The following is a 27401-nucleotide window of genomic DNA, read 5'->3' as shown; positions in this document are numbered from 1 at the left end:
TATATGTGCTGTGCATCTTGCTAACACTGCTGTAACTTTTGGATTAATTCCCGAAAATCTTTTGGGCCACAGGGACATAAAACAGAAGCAAGACTTTAGCCCATCATCCATAATTAATTAGCTGTCTTTTGGAAGAAGTTCTTTCAACTCTCTGGGATCCTTTTTTTTTCATCTGAAAAATAGGTATACGTATTAGTGAAGTAATGGCTGTGAAAGTCCAAATTGCCTTGGCAAAGATAATGCGTTATATAGATACACTGTCTTTCAAACAATAGTATCAATTTTCATCTTAAAATTAATACCATACTTTAAATGAATTATCTATACACATATGCACATATACATACACGCAGAGAAATATATTATTTTGACTAATTTAGTTTGATGCTTTTTAATATTAGATATACTAATTGGTTGATTTTCCCCATTATCTTCATAGATTGTACAGTTTAAAACATAAGCTTCGTTCTGCTTTCCTGAATATGAATTGGAGGCTTTTCTCTAGGGAAAGTGGTTTAACTGTAGATATTCAAAATAAACATTTTCAGTGTGAGGAATGAGGCTGGCAGAGTAACCTGCAGATGGAATTGGAGCTGATATTTGTGATGTGTTGATGTCCTTCATTGTAACAATGATTAACAATCTAATAAAACATTTACTGGGGCATAATGAGTGATGGCATGACTTGTTTAAGATGTCATGGAATTTACGTCAATCTAAATTATAATTTTTTACTAATATTGAATGTGTGTATTAGTATAATGATTTTATTCTATGCTGTGTTCATATTTGGATGGAGAAAATGCTTCCTCGTGGGACTTGTCAGTTTAAGCAAATACTTACTTGTTCTGTCTCTAAAATAAGAGGTATAAAATACCTTCCCAATCTCTGAATATGCAGTGTTGCAATCCTTTCTGGGTATTCTCATTATCCCTACAGTTGAGGACTTGTGGCAGCCTGCTGGGGAGTAGGAAACTAGAGACGGAGTAAAAAGTAACCATGTGTAACTTCTGGTAGATCAGTTAGATACATTATTTAGCTACTTTAAAGACAGGGAAACTGTGTTAATTGGATGGATTTTTGTGACCCCCACGTGGTAGGACAGGCAACTGGCATTTCTTTACCCAAATCAAAGGAGTTACAAGAGCCAAACCATCAGATATTATTTTAATATCTCTTTGTATTTGGGTATGAAGGGAGGGACAGGATACTGCTTGTCTTCCATTAAAGAATAAGTTTAGAAACTAGAAACAGTGTCTTAAATAAAGATTTAGTCAATTATTCATTGCTGTCTAAGAGGGTTAGACATCATCTCATTCAGGGTCAGAGGATTTTTGAGTCAGAAAATGGAAAAAAACTAATTTATATTCAGGTTTTAGTTATTTTGCTTGTTAGGTAGCATAACTCTGGATTTTGTTTTCTTGTATTTTGGGAAAGAGACTTGAAGGGAGAATAAATTACTTCATTTTGCTGTTCCTCAGCAGACAGTTCTGCAGGTAGTTTAGCACTTTTCCCTTCAACATTTGTTCAGTTGGGGTGAGTAGGCTTAAAAATATTTCTTGTAGGCATATGGAGAGTAGGTGTGAAGCAATTCTCACACTATTAACACATTTCTTGACAGAATCTCACATTGGTCAAGAAATGGTAACAATTTTCAGGGAACTGAGAAGTGCATAACCTGGAGGTGATGCATGTTCTAAAGAGGATTCAGGAAACGCTCAAGAGTTATATAATATTCTCTTTAAATAACTTGGATTTTTGTCAAAGAGTTCGACCGAATAGAATAACTAGAAGTATATATTTCTATGTCAATTTATGTTCAGTTTTTTAAAAATATTTCCCATCATGGATCAATGCAAATATTGAGTCTGAACTGAGAGAATAAGTTTTTCAAAGACAGAATTTGGTAAAAAGGTTAATTCTAGTGTAACGGGCATCTTTAACATAAAATAGTGAAATGCAATGTCTCATTCAGAAAATATTGATGGCTCTGAGACTGTGGCTTTAAAAGACACAGGAAGAAAATACTCTTTCCACCCAACAGGATATTCTGTTGCTATCTTTTTTTTTTAATCTATCTTTCCTTTTTCATGAGCTCTCAAATATTTATCTGTGAGTAACAGGGGGCAACTTTTGGAGATATATAGGATATCTTTTCTCATTATCAAATCCTACAAATAGTTTGAAATAAAAGCTTACTCAGAAGAGTTTTGTAGCTTTTTTTTGGTACTATCTTTGGTAAAAACATAAAATAGCTTCAGATTGGTAATTCTGCACATTTAATGCCTGCAGACTAGTAAAGATAGATGTGGAAAAAGTAAACCATTTATCAAAGGGCTATTTAGTTATTTTTCCTCTTGTTGCTGGGTATTGTCACTGATTTGGTAAAAGAATCTATGGACACTTAGGTAGTGCATTCCCTTCCAGGGAGCCATTTCTATGAGAGTAAAATCATTTTCTGTCTACCAGTTTGTACAAATAAAAATATACAAAAATATAAAAATGTTCCTGTACCCAGTTTCAAAAATTTAAAAGAAGCTGCATTCTTCCTGGTGGCTTTGTATTAGTAGCTTGCTGTACACAGTGGCATGGACTCATTGGACTAAAAACAGTGGGATAATCCAGACTCTTCCACTTATTTTTATTGAAGAGGGTGAAATAGTGTGACTATTATACATATTGTGGGCAAGTGCCTGGCACATGTATTCTACAGGTTTGGAGATATAGACGTAGCTAGCAAGAGTGCATACAAAGCTGGTTAAACAAGAAAGCAAAACGGAATCTGCTTCCTCATGATCTTAATACATTGTTGGAGAAATAGAGAAACTGTGTATGAAAATAAAAGAAAGTTCTTAAAGTATAACTTTGGCTGTGACTTTCACCAGAAATAGTGACCTGCTAGGTGAGATGTTGTAGGAGCACATTACACTGATATTGACATAGGATTTTAAACATTTTTTTCCATTGCCTTGGTTTTGTCATTGTGATACTGGATGTAATATTCATTTAAATTCTTTGTCTATTAATTGGTGTGAAACGTGTTTTGACTACTAACCTGTCCCGGAATCATGACTCTGGGATGAGAGACATGAATGCAGTACTAAAGAAAGGTGGCCGGCCGGGTGCGGTGGCTCAAGCCTGTAATCCCAGCACTTTGGGAGTCCGAGGCGGGCGGATCACGAGGTCAGGAGATTGAGACCATCCTGGCTAACACGGTGAAACCCCGTCTCTACTAAAAATACAAAAAGAAATTTGCCAGGCTTGGTAGTGGGCGCCTGTAGTCCCAGCTACTGGGGAGGCTGAGGCAGGAGAATGGCGTGAACCCGGGAGGAGGAGCTTACAGTGAGCCGAGATCGCGCCACTGCACTCCAGCCTGGGCGTCAGAGCCAGACTCTGTCTCAAAAAAAAAAAACAGAATGTGTTTTCCTTTTTTTTTATTCTCTTCTTTTTTTTGTTCATCCTTTTATTAAAAATGGTTAGGTATCATGAGTTTTCCAGTTTCATCCATGTCCCTAAGGAGTGTTCTATTTGATTCTTAGTAGGATAACAATGCCAAACACATGTGCTATATTTTGGTCTTTAAATTCCGATCTTTTCTTTTGATTGATTTAATTGAAACTTTATTCATTTTTAAAGCTAATGAGCTATTTACAAATTCTGGTAATATTGAAATGTACAAAAAAAGAAAGCGTTGAGCATTAATAGTTTTCATCTAGAAATAAACATAATTTACATTAAAGTGAACATCTTTCTTAAGTCATTTAGACTATTTTTTTCAAGCTATGCCTTCTAACTTATCAAGGGTGATACTATATTGAGTTAGTGGACAGCCAACTTAAAAAATGATATAGAACAGAACAGAAAATGTCATAAATCAGAATGCATGTAACATGAGTAAATGTATTAATGCAACTCTTGTTTTAATTGTTCGCTTGTGTGTGTATGAATGTGTGTGTGTGTGTGTCTACCATTTGATGTAAACCTTATTTCTTTCTGTAGTTTATAGTCAAATAAGTTTGAAATCTAATGACTTAGACAGTGGTTTCAATGGATGAAATTGTCTTAATATGAGAGACCAGAAATGGATACCCCAGTTATGAATAATTACAGTTGAAAATAAGGCAAGATGAGGGCCTAGAAAGGAAAGAGAGAACAAGGGTGAGATAAAAAATGGGAAGAACACAGATAAAGGAACTGAGATAATAGATTCGTACTTAAAGGCTGCTGCTGAAGACACTCTTCTGCTCTTGACTCATTTGAGCATTTGTGTCATAAGACAGGCAATGAAAATGGGGAGTTCTACAAGACTAGGGATGGCCTTTACACAGTGAAATGGGAGATGGCCGGAGATATGAGTGCAGCATCTTCTCCCTCTTCCAAAAAAGACAGTACAGAGAAATGGACTGTAGGCTTTATTCCCTTTGTAAAGCCTTGTACCCCTTATGAAATGCGCTGACTTCTAGGTTAGTGCACACCCCTCATTATTTCTCCCTGTTTGAGCCATTTAACCCCTCTGTGACTCAGGTTTTCCATGATGAAACTGAGGTGTTGGGTAACATGCTTCAAAATTCCCTTCTAATCCTTAGAGTCTATGTTTTATATGAAGATGACCGAAAGAGCAACAACAACAGCAACAAATTTTGATAGGAATATAGTGGTAGCAAGTTGGATGTAGAGACACATGTATAGGTGGGATGATATTGGAGCTCAGAGTTCAAAATCAGCTTCCTGCTTCAAAAATTTTCCAAAGTCTGACTGAGAAAGAATATAGTACAATACTAGTACCACTTATTAATTATTTGCTATTTTCCAGATGCAATGCTTACCTCTTAACATTTTTCATTCAGTCAATACTTTCCATGTCATAAATATGATTCATATCATAGGTATGAATTTAACAATAACTTCCATATCATAGATATGATTAGCCTTGTGTAAATATCTAGGACAGAAGGTAACTAAGTGATTAATTAACAGAGTCAGAGTCCAAATTTAGCTTTGTCTGATTATAAATTCTTTGCTCTTCCCTGTTACATCATGCCAAGTTCATTTTTTGAAGCCTAATTAGGAATAGCTTTTAGGGTATTGAGAATCTGTACTGATTATCTCAATATTCAAAATTTTAAAGCACTCACTTTATACTGGGCATATGCAGTGAATTAGTAATACAAGGCACAGAGGGTAAAGAGTCAGAAAATATGGTCTTCAAAGTCAGTTCCATCTATTATTAGGGAGAGCTTTGGTGAGCTACATAAACCCTTGGTTACAATTATTTTTTAATCTTTAAAAGACACTAAAAATCAGTTTTTAAAACCTGTTCTATGTGCCTCAGGATTGTAACTGTGATAAAGCGAATTCATCTACTTGAAAGCATTTTGTGTTGTATAAAGAAATGGGTAAATGAATAGCATACTATTTAATTAATTCTTGGATTTACTCATGTTCTGCAGGAGAGAAGCTCTATAAAATGATGAGACAAAAACTGTTAAGATTTTTTATTTTAAATTTTGCATCTATATGAAATAATAATAGAAGCCATGTAAATTGTTAAAATAGAAAAATAGTTGCATTATAAACATTCAAGTGAGAAACACTGAATGTTTATATGAGGTGGTCTGAGGAGAGTTCCCTGATAGGCTGTGCTCTGAGATTAAAAGAGAAACACAGTGAGAATCAGTAAGACCCGGAATGGGAAGATTGAGATCAGGTGACTTGGATGGCCCATGGCAGAGCAGTTTGATAAAAGGCAAGCAAGATAAAAGATACAGAATCAAAGCAGGAACTGTTTATCCTCAAAGATGAGGTGTAATGGCATTTTGACTACGGAAGATGTGGTTGTTGTTATATGGAAAAAAAAAATCCATAAAGGCCTTTAAGCCAACGGTGTTATTGTAGGACAAGAGAGAAACAAGTTGTGAATTTTATTGAAAGAGGTTTGAAAAAGAAAATCAATTTTTTTTTATCAAGTGCTGTTCCTCCCTCTCTTTGTATTCTGTGTGAAGTACTAGTTATGTGTCTAAACTCTACGCAGGGTCATAAGAAGATCAAGTTTTGAGTACTTGTGTTGGTTGGGCAAATTTCAGCTTTTTTTAAAAAATGAAAATGAAAATTGCCTTGTTAGATTGAATTTTGAAAATCAAATAACCAGGGCTACATTAGACCATTTTTAGTAACTTTAAAAAATAAGATACAGAATGCAAAAAACCATGAAGCATGTAGAAAGTATTAATGCAAAATGCTTTAGAAATTAAAAATCAGGGTTCATAGTAGGTACAAAGATGGTTTCGTTTATATTTTAATGGGTAAGAAAAGATACTCACTGGCAAATCAAATAGGAGCATGACATTGACAATAATTTAGCTATCATAATGATGTGGCTATTTTATGGTAGACACAATATCAGGTGAGAAAAAAGGTATTTAAGAAAGCATTGCTTTTAAAAATAATTTTACTACTATAAGCCACTTTTACTACTAATATAGATAATTATATCAAAAATAGCTCACTTATCTTCTGTGTATAACATGTTGTAAAAATATTTTGCATACATTGCTAGATTCTGTAAATGTCTAAGCCAGGGAACAAAACTTGGTCTCTTTATGTTCAAAGACCATAGGTTTTGTTGTTGCTGTTGTTTTTGCTATATATTCTACTTTCAACGAAAGCAGAAAGTCATGTATTTGTAAAGAAAGTAACAATAATGTTGTGTGTGCAAAGGGCCTGGTGTTGAGGGACAGGGACCTTAAATGCTAGCCTTGTGTCTTTCCTATAGCTAGTGCTTAACTTGGGTGAATTACGTAACCACTCTGCAAGAGTATCAAGTTAACATAATGCTCTCTGCCCCCAAGCAGTACAAGTGCATAGTTCTAGGAAAAGTCTATTTGAATCATCACATGCATAAACTCACATTTCTGAAACAGGCCTTAGTGATGAGAAAAATGGCATTGATTTCCAGTTTTAAAGTGAAAATATTGCAGAACTTGTGGTTCCAGGTTTATGATAGATAATAAAAACTGACAACTCTCCAAAATTAAGCCCTCTGGCACTTAGAAATGTTGCGAAAATTTTAAGAAAATGTATATTAAATGTTACCTGAGCTGGAAATAAAGAAAGAAAAGAAAGAAAGATAGGAAGGAAGAAAAGAAACTCTACGAGTGCCTCAAATCAAGAGAGAAATGAAGGCCAGGGCAATTAGGATTTGACCTTGGGTTATAGCTGCATCTGGGGTAGGGATGGGTGCAAGTGGATGTAATTGTATTTTTTTTTTTTTTACCAGTAGGATCAGGTTTAATGCTGATTTTGGGGACAGAAAACGAAGACACAGACTTATACCAGGTAGAGGGATAAAAGCAAAATCTTTGTGTTTGCACTTTCGGTAAAATGTAGACTAAAAATCCACCCTCCACTTTGAGGAAGTGATTGAAAACCACAGTTGAAACAAAGATTTTTTTTTTTTTTTTGAAATCTGTAGTTTATCTGCTTGCCATTTAGTCAACTAGAAGTCTAACTTCAGATTTAGAAAACCTAAGTTTATACCTCCTTTAGATCTGTGGTTTGATTTTATACTGCCAGTTTGTTTTTATAACTCTTGGAGCAAGGAGTGGGGCAGAGGAAGACAGAAAGAGACAAAAGGAGGGAGAGAAAAAGAAGGAGAGACAGAGAGAGAGGAAGGGTGTCAAGAAGGCAGAGGAGGTAAAATGTGAAACTTCTGAGGGATTAGCAAAAGCAAATAAATGTAAAATTTCTCTTGTCAGGCATTCCCAAAGGGATTCCCAGGCCTAAGAGCTTAATGTAATAGAAATACATTCAGGAAGACAATATAAAGTAAGCAAGTACACAATTATGAAAGAAGGAATTGAAACACTAACATAAGAGAGAATACAATGAATGAAAAATAGATTTGAAAATTACTGAAATAGACTTTCTATAAATTAAAAACATCCTAATTAAAAAATGACATGTTGAAGAGTATTAGTGAAATGGAAGTAGATTATACAAAATGAAAAATATTAAAAAAAAGAAAATATAAGAAGACTGAGGTCCAAGGAATAAAAATTTAGAAGATGCAATGTATTTCTAATAGTTCCAGAGAGAAATATTGTATTCAGAATATACTTCAGGAAATCTTTAAAGAAATCAGAGTTGACAATTTTCCAGAGCTGATTAAAGACAGGGATTCTTCATTACAAAAAAATACCCAGTAAATTCTGAGAAAAACTGATTAAAATAAATCTATTTCCAGACAATATCAATGTGTTCCTGCAAACACCAAAGTCAAAGATAATGTTTCAAAAGCAGCCAGAAAGAAAATGCAGCCTACCCATCAAGACAATTATTAGATTGAAAACAGGCATATGAAGACCATTGCATTCATTTACAACAGAGAGGCAATGCTATACCATCCTCAAAGGGACAGGAAAACAAATCTGTCAACTCTATGCAGCAAAACACTTGTTCAGGAAGAAGAGCTTTCTTAGGTTGGTTTCTGAAGTAGTAACTCCTGGGATAAAGATCCGTGTGAAAGTGATTTATTAGGAAGTGCTACCAGGATAAATTGGAAGCAGTGGTAGTGAAAGCAAGCTTTAAAAAATGTTAATAAGCAGGGTTTATTATATCCATATACGTAGGAATAATTACTAAACCAGAAGCTAACAGACCTAAATACGAAAGTTAACAAAAAGCTTTGAGAATAAAACACTGGAAAATATCTTCGTATCTTTGGGTGAGTTTTTTAAACAGAACACAAAATGTACCAAGAATAAATAAAAAACTGAATACATTTGACTTGAAACTAAGAGCATGTGTTCACTAAAAGCAATGACTGATACAAAGTCAAACTACAGACTAGGAACAAATATTTTCTGGGCATATCTAATAAATAATTTGCACCAGAATATATAGAACTCCAAAAATCGGTAACACATATTTTTTTTCTAAAGACGTTTTTTAAAGCATGAGATATTCTTCTTCATTATCTCCAGATATATCGTGTAATTTATATCTTATTTGCTAGAATTTAGTCAGATGATCACACAGCTACCAGTGCTGGGGAGAAAAGTTCAGTTCATTTTGTCTGTATAAAATTAAACATTTTCTTACAGATAAAATTAAACATTTTCTTACTGAGCAAGTCAGGGAATATATATTGAATTTGATCATTAATAGGCAATGGCTCACACCTGTAATCCAGCACTTTGGGAGGCTGGGTAGGCAGATCATTTGAGGTCAGGAGTTCAAGACCAGCCTGGCCAACATGGTGAAACCCCATCTCTACTAAAAATACAGAAAAATGAGTACCAGCGTGGTGATATGCACCTGTAATTCCAGCTACCTGGGAGACTGAGGCATGAGAATTGATTGAACCCAGTAGGCGGAGGTTGCAGTGAGCCAAGATCAAGCCACTGCACTCCAGCCTGGGTGACAAAGTAAGACTCTGTCTCAAAACAAACAAACAAACAAAAAACGTTACTAATCCCTGCAGCACAATTTGGATGTACAAAGTGCAACAACATTGTTCAACAAATGTACTGAAGATGGCTTCTATGCTTCACTTTTTTCTAAGTTCTGGATGTGAGAGGGGTCTTAGAGATTGAAAACTGAAAAAAGACATTGTCGCTGTACTCAAGGAGCTGATAGTCTAGTAGGGAAAGATAAAGATGCACAAATATCCCTAACATGTTTTTCACTAAGTTGAACTGATGTATGAGTTCAGAGATGGAAAAGACTGCTCCCAGAAGAGTGTTGGATAGCTTCATAAATAAAGACATTTTAAGGTACAGGAAACTCATGGGCACAGTCATGGAGGTGGAAAAATTCTAAGTAGCTATAGAGAAAATTAAGTAGCTCAGTTTGGCTAGAGTGCAATATATAAATTGGGGAAACGGAGTTAAAATCTGGAAGGGTAGAATGTGATGTGAGTGTAGCAGGTCTTAATGGTCAGACTTTGGCCTTTCCTCACTATGAATGAGAAACCATAAAAATTCTCAGGCATGATTCTTAATTTTGTTTGTATATGGCAGGGTGGCAGGTTGAATTTGTTATTGTGTTGTGCGCACATTTTATACTGGAAGTCATACTAAAAATACCTTAAGGATTAATTAATTAATTTGTGTTTCATACTCCAGGCAAATGTGTGTTTTCACAAATTCTAGAAGTTCTTCTAGAAATATACTAGAAGGTAGAGTCCCCAATTATACACATATGCCTATATGTATATAGTGTATAGTAAATACGTATACACACATACAAGGGAGGGAAATAAATAAAAAACAACCAGCCCAGTAGGCCTAATATTAATAAATATATTTCAAGATAGAAACAAAGAACCAGTAAAAATAGAGGAGAAGGAAGAAAGAATAGTCAACAAAACAGCAGAAAACAAGTTATGGTAAAAAAAAAAAAAAAAGAAAAAGGAAAAAAGGTCCATCTCTAAACCTAGCCTATGACAATCGTTATAAACTTAAAGATCATACTAGTTTGCAAAGATGTTTGCAGCTCATGACTAGTCTCCATATGCTTAACCTTTAGACTTCTTTGTTCTCCCATCTTATTCTTTCCAAGTCCTTTACCTCTCAGCCAAGCCATTCACCAATGTTCATGAGTCTACGTACATTCTAAACAATGGACACTTCTCTTTCCATACAGAGAATGGCCAGGTTAACCATCTGAATTATTGTCCAATAAGGTGATTTCCTTTCACTGCTGTTTTTAGGGCCACCTTGAGAAAGATTGGAAGGCAGCCAAGTCCATTTAAAAGCAAGTCACTCGTTTAACAGTGAGGGATGACATGGGTGCCTGGCCACCGGCTAATACCCTTTTACCCTGCTCATGTGGAATCCTGAAGGTGCCACTTCAATACTACAATGGATTACTTCTGGATACACCTGACTTTATGAAACAGTGGGCCTGGAAAAAGCCAGGTGTGTCAGCTTGGCTAAGCAATAGTCCCTAGTTGGTTATTCATTCAGAGTATTTTGTAGATGTAATGTAGATTTACAATCAGTTCACTTTAAGGGAATTATTATAGATAATCTGGGTCAGTTTGATTCAATGAATTCAAGGCTTTAAGAGAAAAATTGTGATTTTCCTGAAGAGGAAGAAATTCCATTTGTGGACCAAAGCCTCAGCTTCATCCTGAGTTTCTAGCTTGCCCTTTCTGATAGCCTGGCCTGTGGCTCTCTCATCTATATACATACATAATATATGTATGTATATATGTATCATAGAGACTGGTTAAGTTTCTTTGGTGAAACCCTAACTGATATATCACATCATGATTGGAAAATGATGGGAATTCTAACCTCATGGTAAAGTGGCTTCCTGTGGTACAGTACCCCATAACTTTCAGGGCTGGGGATTGAGCAATGGACTATTTTTCAAGAGGTATATAATTCTCTGCTACAGATGACATGGCCTTTCTCCAGAACTTTGTCTATGCTGTGATTCTTTTTTTAGGGCTTGCCATATACTCCACACAACCTCTTTTCCCAACACAAATACCTCTAATACTTCCCTGCTAGGTCATATGGCCAAAGTGACAGGGCTTCATGCGTGTCAGTCTGAGAGCATGTTCCCCCTAGGTTATACTAAAAGTTTGAAGCATTTTAAGTTACTTTGTATATGAATCATAGTGTTATTGCCATAGACAGAATACCCTACCCCTGAAACGTAAAGAGGCCCAATAGGTATTTGTGCTTCATTCTTAGTGGTGGGAGGTGCAAAATGCAAACATTTATCTTCTACATTGGAGAAATTATCATCGCATCCCAGGATTCCAGACCTGCCCCAAACCTTCCTGATATAGTCAGCTTCTAAATGTTTGTAAGGATAAGTTCCCATCTTCTGAAGTGTATTTGTCTTCTAAGGCTTCCTACATTTTTGACACTTCTTGTTCAACTGGTCCCATTAAGGGGAGGTCATCTATCTGTGGGACTTCCACACAGTCCTGTTCCCATTGGACTATTTGTGTCAGAGCAGTAGTACCATCATAAGCCTGTGACAAAAAGGTGTACTGTTATCTGTTCTAAATGGACATTTGCAAGTACTATTCCTGATCTGAATTTTTGCTAGGGATGGAATAGTATATATTTTCACAATCAATGGCTGCAGATCACACATCTGTCTGATGCCATATTAACACGCTTTAGTACAGATTCCTTATTCCACACAACAGCTACAATTAACATTCCTACATGGTGGAGATGGCAATATTGGATGCTATCCTCCAGTATCCATCTGGCTTTTTTTATGAGTCAGAAACATGAATTGAATGGAGATATAATGAACATCACCACCCCAAGGATAGCCCTAGCCTCTACCATTCTTTCCAGGACATGATATTGTTTTTTTCTGTTTCTATTTTGGCTGGTGGAAAGGTGCTTTTGGAAGCTGCCAGTTGACTTTCTCACTATGATGGTTCTTATGCCACAGAACAAGGAGGCAATGTGGGGCCTGACATCTATCAACTATGAGTACATCCATTCAATGTTATGTTTGGGAACTAGGAAAATTACTACTAGGTGAAGTGGACCCACTGTAAGCCACATTTGGCCAGGATTCCATTTATTACCTGGCCTTCATAATGCCCTCACTCTAACAAAGAAGGCTTATGATGCTTTGGGTTGTTAGTTAGAAATGCCAGTGTAGGCCTTGTGTATGACTGTCTTTAATATCATTCTGCTTTCCCCACTGTATAGTTCCTGAAGTCAATAACTGTAGTTTCCTTTGAGGAAGGAATCGGGCGATAACATTCACATGCACGTGTCATGGTGTTACAAAGTCCTTCCTTCTGAAAACTCAACAGCTTCAGTACATGGGTTCTGGGTTTGAAAACTGGCTGAAATTTAGAAACTAGGCAAAGGGTTGCAACTTTTTATTGGGGTGACCATTGTTAGATTCCTGATCATCAATCCTAATTTCTTTTGTTTTCATAGTTTGAGGGCCACCTATCTATCTTGCTCATACGCACAGCATGCATTATTACCTAATTGCATAGCTCCTCATACTTTATATAGAAACCCTATTGGGGCAGCAAACCTGCTAGTAATAAGAGTTCAACCTTCTTTGAGATTCTGCTACTTTTATAATTAAATCTTATTCTTCTGTCTTCAGCCTTCAGAAAGATGGGAGTCTCTTTATATGCTGCCAAGTAGAACCTCTTGGGATTTAATTGTTGATTAATCATCTTAGTTTTTCACTCCAAGTCATCTGTTTCCCTTAAAATCGTGATCCAAGTCCATTTGTCTTATAAAGACTATTTTGATGTGCTTCTTAAAAGCCTGATACATTACTTCTATCAGTGCATTCCCTTCCAGTGCATACCAATTCCTTGCAGTAAACGTTTCAACAAATTTCATCACCACCTTGTGCCAAGAAATATCAGTGCTCTGCCAGCCAACAGGTGATCCAGTCTGCTTTCTTGGACCACCCCTGGCTTCAACTATTGCAGGTTGTGCTTTTCTTCATCTGAGACAGAGATGTGTGCACAAGAAATTTACCTGGTAGTGCTCATTCGTTGAACGCTTGTGAGAAAATGAAGAGTGCAGAAATGAGTAGAGGGAGACCCTAGGCAATGTTAGCACAGCCAAGGTGAGCTCTGGGACTGGGAGGGCCTGACAAAGCTGTCTCTTTATTGGAGGTGGGATGCTTCTGGGAAGAAATGTTACCTTTACCAAGGTGGCTCTCTTTATCCTAGGGCAATAGTTGGGAAAAATGAATTACCTGCGAGTTGTTAGCCATTAACATTTCTAACAGCCAGGAAGAAGGATTCTTAGTCCTACAGTGCACATGTGTGTACGTGCACACACGTTTGTGGATGAGAAGTGAGCTGGGTATTGCACATCCCCTACACCTACTTTTCATTCAGTGAGAAAGTATGTGATGATAAAGTCCCTTGTTACTTTTCACTCTGCCTTATTTTCTGTTTTCTTTCTTTCTTTTCTTAGCTCTAAAAAATTAACCCTTTTAGTCACTGTAAGGCAAGTTTATAAATTGTGGAAAGAAACTTAGAAAGATAAAGAAGGGTAGTTCGGCCAGGCACGGTGGCTCATGCCTCTAATCTCAGCACTTTAGGGGTGCTGAGGGGGGCGCATCGTTTGAAATTAGTCAGCCTGTAATCCTAGCTACTCAGGAGGCTGAGGCAGGAGAATCACTTAACCCGGGAGGCAGAGGATGCCGTGAGCCAAGATCTTGCCATTGCATTCCAGCCTGGGTGACAAGCGTGAAACTCTATCTCAAAAAGAAAAAGAAGAAGGAGAAGGAGAAGGAGAAGGAGAAGGAGAAGGAGAAGAAGAAGAAGAGTTCGATTTCCCTAAAATTTTGTACTGCTTTTTGAGGTAGTGGGGTCCATTTTCACTTCAATGTATGCCAGGGTATGGATTCGAACAAGATAATTAGGAAGGCAAGTTACTCTCCAGATTTTTATTTGATGTTTTATTAAAATATAACTCCATAAAATATTTGGTTTGAAACTTTATGAATATCTAAAAGATAAAAGCTCATATTTAAATCTAAATACAGATGCTCATTCCAAATCCATCTAGAAACATTTTTTAGCTCTTACTGTATCACAGTTCCATTCCATTAGTATGGACTATTAAGCTCTGAATGAATGTAGAATGAGATACTAGGAATGGGGCAGGGATTAAAAGTCATAAATACTATATTCTATTACCCGAATTGTGTAAACAATATGACATTGTGGAAAGGATTATTTTAAAGGCATTTTCTGAAATAATAGGAAAGCATTATACCCATCTCTTCCAAAAAGAAAAGTTGTGGAATAATTTTCTGATGCCTGGAGTTTGTGGATTTAGAATATGGAATTATTCTTAGAAATAGTGTGGATAACAGAGGCGAAAGTGGCCCTAGGCCCTTTTAGGACCAGCTTTTGTTAAAAGAAGTAGGAGGAAAGATTTGTGCATTTATTCCTTTAATGCAATTGAGTTGCAAACTACTCAAATTTAGTATAAAGATTCACTTGCATTGCTGACCATGGGAAGTGATACTGACTGCTTCCCAACTTCCATAGACTTGAGTGGGTGAATACTTTCATCTCAAGTGCTGTTAAGTGTATTTGCACCCATGAGCATCTTTTAGGATCTGCCATCAAGTCAGCAGTTTGCCTTCAATGCCAATGGTGGTATTTTATCTTGTTGCTTCCCCACAGTAACTTCCAATCCTTCCTTTGCTCGGCTGTGACCACCTGTTCTCTCACACCTGTTTCAATTTACAAACCATATGCTGGAGTCACAGCTGAGAACCACTGTAGACATGATGTGACTGCTCATAAATATTTCATAAATTCAAAGTTTCCTGTAGTTAAAAAGAATTTGAAGGCATTGATTTTACTGAAAGCCTCACAGAGACTCATATGCATTCTTTATCATCATCATTATTTGGGCAAGGAAAGATGAAGTTTACTTCCTTATAATATATATATAATATAACCTGTATCAGTTCTAGGATAATATTATCTGGTATTTATACTTTAAAACAAACACTACTGAAGTCTATGGTAAAATAATTCAACTGCAGAAATTAGACTTAAATATACATATGCCCAGGGGACCAAAGTAAACATACGGGTTTCACATTGCATTCACTACATAGAATGAGCCACATCTCATAAAAAATCAAATAATCACTAAAATAAATATAAGTTTGTATAAACATACATATCAATATCTTAATTTTTTTAGAGTTTAAGCAGAAAATTACAAATCATGCTTTTCAAGTAGCAGAAACCTAAAATCAAATTTATTTAAATAAGGGAAAATCGCCTGGTTTATTAGGTGAATGAACAAGAGGTAGACAGACATTTTGTGCGTAGATTGATTTGAGAGTAAAATAATTGTGAGCAGGTTTCTGTTTATCTGTATCTACTCCTCAGTTTTCTTTCTGTAGGGTATGCCTACCTTTATATTTAGAGGTTGAATGCTGTTTTTTCTGGGCTTCCATTTTTTCCTGTGTAAGTCAAATGCAAAACAGTTAATTATAGTAACACCATAAAACAACCAAACAACAATAAAAACCAATGCAACAACAACAAAGAAAAAGACTCCTTTTACCTCCAGAAGTCTCAATATCCTCTTATCGCATTGATTATAATCTGGTGAAATGACCATTAATAAAAGAAATCTTTTGAATTGGGGAATGGGATATGCTAAAGCAATCAGGACCTACTCCTAGGAATTAATTCCTCTGAGACAACATTCTGGATAATTGAGAGGGGTGAATTCTTCAATGGAGAATTAGTATACTTTTGTAGGGAGCAGGGAAATGGATATGAACAAAGTCAGTTTGTATCTCCATCTCTCTATGTGTATATCTATACACATGCACACACACACACACGTACTTGGAATGATACTGTATTATTCTATCGAATTCCTCATACTTGATATTTTATCATGTTGTTAGACACCATGTTTTACCAAAAATCAAGTTTTGTTTTTCCCAACTTTTTCCTGCAGTCTTTACTATTAAATTTCTTCTAGAGCATGCCCATTTGTCTTAAGTACTCTTTATCTTGATTTCTTTGTAGTGACACCTTTCTCCCAACCTTTCCATGCTTGTTGTGGAAAACTGGGAAGCATAAGAAACAAAGAACACACAATCATTTATAAGTACAGTCACTCTACTTTGATGCCTCCTTCTAGTCTCTGCTGCATCTCTATATTTGCAAGCCATCCCATTGTGTGTGTCCATATATACAATGGAGAAAACATTTTGACTTTATTTACATCATGGATATTTGCCAATTCAAATTCCCAAAGCCACAAGTAGTTTGATTACCAAGAATATACTACACCACAACAATCAGGAAAGAAAGGTATTCCAGCCTTTTCTGAGGACAAAAATTTCTTTAAAAACAAAATGACAAGAGACCTGTGGCTATAGATAGTGTCAGAGATACATGTAAAATACTGTATATCCTTAATGTTTAATTTAACATGAGACGCAGAGCGATACAGTACTATAAGCATAATGCTCTAAGAGATTCTAAGATGTATGTGATTAAAATATTAGCAAGAAGTTATGTTGTCATTTAGTTATTTTAAAACCTATTCACATAGTATAGCCAAGAGAAATGCACACATTCACCAGTGATTACAGTCAAAGTGTGACCATGAGCACTTCTGCATACACCTCTTCCTTTGTACTTGCATCTGCTGCCAACATGATAAACAAGTTCTGATTTAACTGCTCAGAGATGATTTAACAGTTCCCTGTGAAAGATGCTTCTTTTGTATTAAATATAGTAAAAAAGATGTTTTCAAGTTGGTTAATTCAGTAGTTCTACTTTTTATCATACACTGTCATCTCAAAACATTTAAGGAGCTTAGGTGTTGCAAAATAAATACAGTACTTTGTCCACAATAAACACAGGCACTTTATAAAAATGCACATATAGAACTATGGTTATAAAGTGAAACTGTCTTCTAGATATCGAGATACTAGAAAAGAGTCCTTTCTTTCACTCTTTCTTTTCTCTTTGTCCCCACAGGTGGTAAGGATGGTAAATGACCCCTGCTATTGCTTGCCCTGCATGGGGATACTGTGTTATTTCTTGATGGCATTTCTAAAGCCTTCTTAAAACATTAAAAATTGTTCTTTTCTTATACTTGTTTCATATTACTCCATTGGAGTGCCATGTAGTTACTAATGGAACCGTGACTGATACAAGCTAAAGAATTCAGGTGATGGTAAATATCATGAACAAAAATCACGCTATTGTTTTAGTAGATTGCTATCTTTTTGAGAGGAAGACCAAGCTCTGTTTTGTTCATCAATGTGTCTACATTACTTAGCACTTACAACATACAAGTACACAATAATATTCAATAGTACAGTAGGAAAATTACAGTGATAATTTATTGTCTATTTCAAAATAGCTACAAGAATTGTAATGTTCTCCCAAATAAAGAAAAGATGGATGTTTGAGGTGATGGATATCTCAATTACCCTGATTTGACCACTACATATTGTATACATGTATCAAAATATAATATGTACCCCCAAAATGTGCACAACTATGATATATCAACAAAAATAAAAAAATTAAAAGAACACATTTTAAAAATGATTTTTAGAAATTTCAATAGCATTTGGGATATAAGTGGTTTAGTTTACATGGATGAATTACACAGTGGTGAAATCTGAGATTTTAGCACATCCATCACCCTACTAGTGTATATTGTACCCAATACGTAATTTTCTATCCCTCATTCCCCTCCCACCCTCTCACCTTCTGAGTCTGCAATACCCATAATACCACTCTGTATACCTTTGCATACCCATAGCTTAGCTCTCACTTACAAGTGATAACATACAGTATTTGATTTCCCATTCCTGAATTACTTCACTTAGAATAATGTCCTCCAGCTCCACCCAAGTTGCTGCAAAACGCATTCATTTATTCCTTTTTAAGAATGAGTAGTATTCCATGGTGTCTATATACCGCATTTAAAGAATAAATATTTGAATGAAGAAATGAGGATCGAAGGCACCCTCAAGCCTTTCAATCCTTTGTTGTTATTTTCAGTAATAATAATAAACGCCCCTCAAGTTATATTCTGGAATTATTTTGATACGAATGGAACATTTGTAATCTTTATGACTTGTTGTGCATATAGTTATACTGGGTTAAATAATATCCCCCTTCCTTCATTGCAAATTAATGTCTACTTAGAACCTCAGAATGTGACTTAATTTGGAAATAGGGCCTTTGCAGAAGTAATTATGAGGCCATACTGGACTAGGGTGGGTCTAAATCTAATGACTGGTGTACTTATAAGAAGAGAGAAATTTGGATGCAATGACACATGCAGAGAATAGATGATGTCAAGACATACAAGGAGATCACCATGTGAAGATGGAGGCAGAGATAGGGGAGATACATCCACAAGGCGAGAAACACCCAGGATTACTGGGAACCACTAGAAGCTAGGAGAGAAGCACAGAACAGTCTTCCTCTCAGCCCTCACAAAAGAGCCAGCCCTGCCAATGCTTTAATTTCAGATTATTGCCTTCCTAACTCTAAAATGGAAAATGTCTACTGTCTTAAGCTACAAGTTTGTAGTAATTGTTATGGTAGTCCTAGGAGTCTGATACAATAGTTCATTTATTCTACAAATATTTATGAATCCCTAACATGTGCCAGGCACTAGTCTAGGCAGTGGTGATGTACAAGATCAAGAAAGCACCTGCCTTTATGGCCACATGTTGTAATGGAATAGCAGCAAACAAATGTACAAATAAACACAGATGCCATGTCAGAAAGTGAGGAGAGCTGTAAAAGAAAGTGAAAAGGATGTGATAGAGAGTCACCAAAGGGCACCGTTTTATATGAAGTAATCCAGGAAGACCTTTTTACAGGCAGTGCTATTTAATGAGAAACTTAATTAACATGAAGAATCAAAATATGTGATAACTTGGAATAAAAGTGTTAAAGACCAAGAGAACACGACTATTAAATCTAGATGCAAAAAGCCTTGTTTTTGAAAACAGCAAGAAGACTTATTATAATAAGCAATATTATAATGGATAAGGCAGAGGAAATGATTTAGGAAAAAGAGAATTGTAATGTCACAGAGGGTCTTTTACACCTTGGTACAAATTTTTTATTTTCTTCTAAGTATAATTGGAAGACATCAAAATTATTTGTATATATGGGAGGGGGTTGATAGACATACATTGTTTAATTTATATTTTAAAAGTGTGATTCTGGCTTCTGTGTAAATAAGAGATGTGTGGAAGTAGGAAGACAAGTTAGAGAGCTATTGAATTTACTTAGGCAGGGTACCATATAGCTCAGTCTACAATATGAGCAGTGGAGGTCATGAAAATAATTCAAAGTCAGGGCAAATTTTGATGGAAGAGAAAATAGCATTTGCTGCTAGATGTGAAGATGGCATGAAGGATGAAAGAAAGACAAAGATGAAATATGAATTCTGATTATTTGGCTGAAGCAGTTAGTAAATGATTCTTCAAGTTAGTATAATATAAAGCAAGAAATATTAAGAGTTTAGTGGACAAGTTGAGGTTGAAATGCTGTCATGCTAGATGCCTGTTAACTTCAGTAGGGATAGCACCACATGCAAGAGGCTGAAGAGGAGACCCAGAGCCAGCAAATGAGACATGGGGCTTTATTAGGGGTAACTAAATAAAAAAATGGTCTAGTGGTAGTGGGCTGGTTAGAAGAGCGGCACAGCCCAGTGTCTGCAGGCTAGACAGGGGAACTACCTCCTGCTTGTAAAAAGCATACAGTTTACAAGGCATTTTCACTTAACACCCTCTCCCTAACCTCCACCTGGCAACTTCCATATAACCCAAAACAAAGGGGCTCGATCCTCTGTTATGTTCCATGGGATGAGCTTGGGGCTCAGATGTTCCTCATAGATAAGGAATGGATCTCCAGGATGGCCACTCTCAGATTCCTCAGCTCAGAACTCCAAACACGATCTGCCATACAGGGTCATTCTCTTAAATTATAGCAATAATTTAAGTTATTGCTATTAGGCATGTCTATCCCATAAATGCCTATGGAATATTCAATGGAAAATGTCAAGTGGATAGGTAGATATTGATGTCTGGATCTAGGAAGTAATTTTCCTATAAAGGCAAGCAGAAAAATGGAATAGCAGTTGCAGGGGTAAGTGGTAATTCAGAAATTTAATCACATTTTTGATGTGGGAGATACAATGGCATGTTTCTCTGATTATGCAAATAGTCCAGAAAATAGGAATAGATTTATGATGCACGAACAATGAGAAAATTGCAGGGGCATTGCCACTGAGGCAAGTGGGGTGGATCCAATGTGCCAATGTACTTAGCTAGAAGCAGAGTCATTGGAGACCCACTTTAGCAGAAGAAAAAGACAGAGTAGATGAATATAAGTCCAAGATGTTTGGCCCATTGCTGTTGCTAAATTAAATATTTTTCTTCTAATTGTTTCATTTTTCTTAGAGACTAAGAAGGTTAAAATAGGAGCAGAGGAGGCTGAGTCTTGAGAAGAAAAAAATTGTTAAAAAATCAAGTCAGAGAGTAGAAATTAAAATTAACAAAATTAATATACAGTAATTCATAGCCTGCCACTCTTGAGGACCCACTTTTGACCTGCAGATGTAAATTTAAAGTGAGACCAGTCAACTGTTTTTCTGTGGTGATATTCAGCTGCTTTAGTATAGGTGAGAAGTTGGAAGTCAGAGTTTGGTTTATCCGAATTCAGATTTTGTGAAGCCAATACAATAAAATGTCAAGAAAATTAGGTATGTATGCAAAGTGCAAAATGCGATGGGCCTTGGAATTAAACTTGTAAAGAAGGGAATAAAGACACCAAGGAGATGAAGGACACTCACTAATGGTATTAAAATGGTATGGTTAACTACTAGAGGTCCTAATGCATAAAAAGTTTGTTAGACTCTGTCTTATGGAGGATTACTCCATAAGACATAGTTAGAGTTTGTCTTATTTCAGACGCTGTTTCATGCTGCTGTAACAAAAAACTTGGACTGGATAGTTTATTAAGAAAAGAAGTTTGTTTCTCCTAGTCCTGGAAGCTGGTGAGTCCAAGATCAAGGCTCTGACAGTTTTGGTGTCTGATGAGGGCCCAGTCTGCTTCCAAGAGGATGCCTTCAAGGCTGTGTGCTTGCATGGAGGAAGAGACAGAAGAACAAAAGGGCTCGGCTATTTCCCTTCAGTCCTCTAGTAAGGTAGCTGATCTCATTCATAAGGATAGAGTCTTCATAATTTAACCACCTTCTAAATGTGCCATATCTTAATATGATCACGTTGGTGATTAAATTTCAACCTGAATATTGGAAGGGACACAAACATTGAATCATGGAAAACTCATAGATTCTAAAATAAGTAACCTAGGTTAAAATTATTCATTTAAAATCTACAAAAATAAATACAAAACGAAAGACAATTAAGTTGCACTTAGGAACACAGATTCATTTTATTTAACCAATAAATCAGAAAAATACCCTCAGATATAATTTAAAAATTTTCCCCAAAATTTATAAAATAGAATTTGGCTTGAAATGAATACTATTTTTCTGAGATTTGATTTATAATGCTTTCTTATTTCCTCTTAATCTAAAATCTTTTGGGTAAAACAGCGTGAAATGTTTATATAATACTCATAAGAAATAACCACTCCACACACAAGTGGGCTGTGATTATTCTGGAATTAGAAGTCTATATAGTTATTGATAAATCTCTTGATTTCATTTTGTCTCCCTGTTGCAATGCAGCAGGAAGATTTAATTTTTTTATACAACACAATTTCCAGCATGAATAAAAGTAGGTAAGAAGCAACTTATGCATTCTCAGAAATAAGCCTACATCTCATTTTGCTTCAGGCGTTTCAAAATTTTTTTTCTTCTCTATTCTCATACTTTAAGAAGAACTTTAAATCTGAAGCCTTAGGACTTAGTAAATATTGTAATAAGTGGAGAAGGAAATTTATTTTCATTATTTGATACATATGTCATCTCAGAATGCTGAAATTACATCATTGTGTTTTATCTGTGTACTGTGAATTTGCGTCAGAGTTAAAGATCAATTCATTATCAAGAACAGCAAATTAGTAGGCCATATATTTTATGCCTTCTCGCTGCCTAATGGTTTATTTATTTCACTGACGGCTGTTTTCTAGACAATTGGAATATCAATATGAGTTTTTAAGATGCCCTTCTTCACAATCATAGTTTACTTTTTTCCATTCTCATTAATTTTTTTAATTTGAAACATTCAATAATTGTTTGAGTTAATAATTTCTAGTTTTGTTTTCAATAACATAGTTACTTTAAAAAATGTCTTGTTGAGACTTCTACTTTTGCTTAGAATGTAAAAAGTTGCCAAAAATGTTGCTCCCACAACAGCAATGAGAATAATATGGATAATCCACACACAAAAATCAACTTTTTAAAGCCCATCAGAGAGGTGAAGTTGTAAGGAAATGAAAGAACAAAAAAAGGCTCCAAGGAAAGATGGGGACACAAAGGATCTCAGCTTTTGCATGGAACAGAAGAAGGATATGGCCACTGTACAAGGGGTTAACAAAACATCAGCTAAAATGTTAACAAGTTCTTAAAGGCAAAGCATGGGCTAGTATTGGTTGGGAATGAACAAAAGGAAGGTCATTATCACTTTCATGCTCTTCCCCAGAGACCTCCAAGGGGAGTCCACATTAAAAACTGAGGACAGAGCAGAGAGAGCCCTCCATGAAGCACAAGCGAAAGAAGTCATGGTGTCTGTGGGAGAGGAGCAGACCAAGAGCCCCACCTACTTCCCAATCACTTCTATCATGTGAGTAAAATGTATAAGCCTCTGGGGAAGGAGTGGCACATGCTCGAATCCATACAGCTTGGACAAAGATCCATTGCTTCTTGAGGAGGAACAAAAGGAAAGTCCCTCTGCTTCTGGTGATCTGCCCCTCTAGGAGTAACAAAAATCCCACTTCTGAGACAAAAAATTATTACCATTGGGGATAGGACAGAAGCCAAAAACCTCTATTCCTGAGGGAATGGGGAGAACTCTCTTTGTCCAGTTTCTACACTGATACCCTGTAGAAGTCTATGTAGCTGAGGAAGAGGCTGGAAATTGCAACCAAAGACCAAGTGCAGATAGGCAGGCAGAGTTTGGCTGTCAGGAGGAGTTAAAACAACAGCAACAACAACAACAACAACAACAACAACAAACAGATACTGAAAATGCTCCGCCCCTGAGACCTAGGACCCAGGTGCACAGGGTCTGCCTAATACCGATCTTTCAGTAGGACAACGGAGTCCTCTGTCTCTGCCAAGAGACCCTGGGCAAGGGGCAAGAGCATGGGGAGAACTCTTCATGGTATAGGTGTGCAGAGATAGCTCAAAACTGAGAGGGAGAGGTGGGACTGTGAATAAAGCCCTCTGGTACAGTAGCACTCAGTCTCACCATCAGGTGACAGTTTTCCACCACTAAAGAAATTTGAGACCTGTCCCACATTGAAGACAATAATAGCAATAACAAAACTCAAGCCCAGCCCAACTCTTAACTAGATTAGTTTAACCCCCTAAATCAATGACCTGACAGAAGAGTGATTATTTCCTAAGATAATATGATGTGCCTGTCTTCGCTGTTCCATAATATGGTATATGACATTTGATAAAAAATTGTGAGGTACAAAGAGTGCAAGATAAAAAACAACCCACTGTCACAAGAAAAAGCAATTAATGAAAGAAACTCAGAGATACCCAAGATATCAGGATTATTGGAGCTAAATTTTAAAGTAGTTATGATTAATATGATAAAGCATGTGGTTGGAAAAGTTGGACAGTGCACATAAACATATGATGGGTTTTATCAAAGAACATGAAACTATTAAAAAAAAGGAAAATATTATATATAAAAATGTTTGACATAACAGATGCATAATTCTTTTCATGGGCTTATCAGCCTAATAGAGACCGCTAAGCAAAGACTTAGTGAAACTGCAGATATGTCAATAGAAATTTTGGAAACTGAAATGGAAAAAGGAAGAAAGAAACAGTTAAAAAAGAGAACAGGAGCATGTAAGAGCTGCTGGGTGTAATTATAATATCCAACATACATTAACTGAAGTCCCAGGAGGAGAAAAGAGAGAGGGGGGAAATAATAAATTAAATATAAAATGGACAAGACAGTTTTAAAATAAGAAAATATATGAAAATACAAATTCAAAAAGCTTACAGAAATAGAGAAATTGGTGCAGGATTAAAAAAATACTAACATATTGCACAACAAAATATATAAATAAATCCTCAAAGAAAGGCAGAAAAAACGTTGTTACATACAGCAAAAGAAAGGTAAGAATTACTTCAAAACTATGAAAGTTTTAAGACTAGGGAGTGACATGTTTAAAGTTCCGAAAGCAAAAGCAAAAACAAAACCCAGAATAACATACTCAATTGAAGTATATTTCAAAAATAAAGTATAAGTAAAAACTTTTCTTTTTAAGTCAAATAAAACAGAAAAAAAATAAAGATAACTCAAAGAAATTATTGCCAGAGGACCTGTACAAAAGAAATGTTAAAGAAAGTTTTTCAGGAAGATGAAAAGTGATGCCAGATAGAAACTTGCTATGGGAAGAAACAAAGATTACAGAAAATGCTCAAATAAAGGTAAATATAAAAGTAATTATTTGATTTTAAATTTTTAATCACTTTAAAAGGTAAAGGATTGTAAAGAAAAAAAATGGAATGAGTATAATGTTGATAGTACATGTAAAAGTAAAATGCATAATTGTACTAACACACAGAATGAGAGAAGCTGGAAATATAATACTGTAATGTTATTACAGTGTGTGTAATGTTCTATAATATTATTTTAAGGTCTAGCTGTCTATCTATCATCCATCTATCTATCTATCTATCTATCTATCTATCTATCTATCTACCTATTTAATTAGACCCAAAGGGAAATGCTAAAAGTAGTAAAAGGGGTATAACCAAAAAACCAATCACGGAAATAAGATGTAACATAAATAATACAAAAACAATACAGGAAGAAAGAGAGAAAAAAAAAAGCAAAATCAACGGTCAAAGATTAAAAAAAAACCCTGAAAATATGGTAGCTTTAGAGCCAACAAGATAAAAAATTATATTAAATGCAAATAGGCTAAATACCCAATAAAAGGCAGAACTCCTCTCCAAAGAAAGACTCAACTATGTACCATCTAAAGCAAGTCTACTTTAAATATCAAGAAATAGATTTAAAAGGTTAAAAAATGGACAAAAGAGTTTTCATACAAATACTAATTTTAAAGCGTTCAAATGGTAATACGAATGTCAAAACAGAATTCATCACAAGAAGTATTACCAATGATTAAGTGAAACATTAGATAACAATAGTCAATTGCACAAAAGACCTAACAATCCTAAAAATGTGTGTAATTAAAAAAGATCCAAAATACATGAAACAAAAATGAAAAAATACTAAATAAATCTATAATTATACTTAGCTATTTTGATATTCCTTTCTGAATAATTGATAGAACAAATACATAAAAACAAATAAGTATATTGAGGACTTGAACAGCACTATCAACCAACCTGAACAATTTGAAATTTCATAGAACACTTCACTAAAAAAAGCAGAATACAATCTTTCCAAGTGCACGTGTAACATTCTCTGTATAGACTATAGGGTGTAAAACAAATTTCCACAAGTGTAGAATAATAGACATTGTATAAAGTATGTTCTCTAACTACAAAAATAGTAAAACCACAAATCAAAAAAGTATTTGGAAACTCAACTATTAAGAAATTAAATATTATGCTTTTTATTAACACAAGAGACAAATGAAAGGTCATGGGTTATTAGACAATACATTGAACTGAATGAAAATGAAAACACAACATATAAAATTTATGGGGTACAGATAAAATAGTGCTGAGAGGAACATTTATAGTATTAAATGTTTATATTAAAAAAGAGCTCAATTAAGTAATAACATCTTCCATAGTAACAAAAAACACTAATTTTATGTAAACTTTTCCAAAATATAAAAGAGAACAATATTTTCAATTTATCATATGAGGCCAGAATTACATACTCCAAACAGGAAACTATAAAAAAAAACTACTGACCAATATACCTTATGAATATAGACACAAAAAGTCTTAACAAGATATCAGCAATTAGCAAATTAGCAAAATTTTGCTAATTGCCTTAACAAGACATTAGCAATTAGCCAAAAAAACCTCAGTTGTATATAAAAGTAACATTGTAACACAAGCAAGTCTGTGTTATTCCAGTAATGGAAAATGCAAGTTTGTTTCAACTTTTGAGTATTAAAATAATTCACATATTGATTGATTAGCAAAGAAAAAATCTATGTATATTAACATGTCTAGACAGAAATAGACAGATACAACCACTCACTCACCCAGAAAATCATGACCACAAATTGAAATTCATGACCCCAAATAACTAGAAGACAGATACTGTGTTTGAATAATTCTCTAATGTGTTATAGTATCACGAAGAATACAGGAATTAATTCTCTATCCTTGTAGATACTTGGGGAGGGCTCCAATGTGGAACTGATATTTGACTTGAACTCTGCAGTTTTTAATTGTTCATTAATACCTTAATAGATGTAAATATATATTTTTATGATGCGATATTCCAAGGCATCTTCATATGAATCTGTACATATGTAAGGTGTTTAGAGGCATTACGTCCATTTACAATTTGCAGTACACTTGTGGGTACCATTAAACCCTTTCTTTTCCGAAGATTAAATTGTTTCCATAGTAACAAAAGCATTTCAGAATGAACATCAACATTGGAACCACTCAACTAGTGTTCATAATACACTGGGTTAGCACCTTAGCAGCAGTAGATTCTGCCAAGAAAAATGTTAACAAGCA

This window comes from Hylobates moloch, unplaced genomic scaffold (genome assembly GCF_009828535.3).
Source record: "Hylobates moloch isolate HMO894 unplaced genomic scaffold, HMol_V3 SCAFFOLD_17, whole genome shotgun sequence".
NCBI lineage: Eukaryota > Metazoa > Chordata > Mammalia > Primates > Hylobatidae > Hylobates > Hylobates moloch.
Note: the sequence above shows the minus strand (reverse complement) of the source record.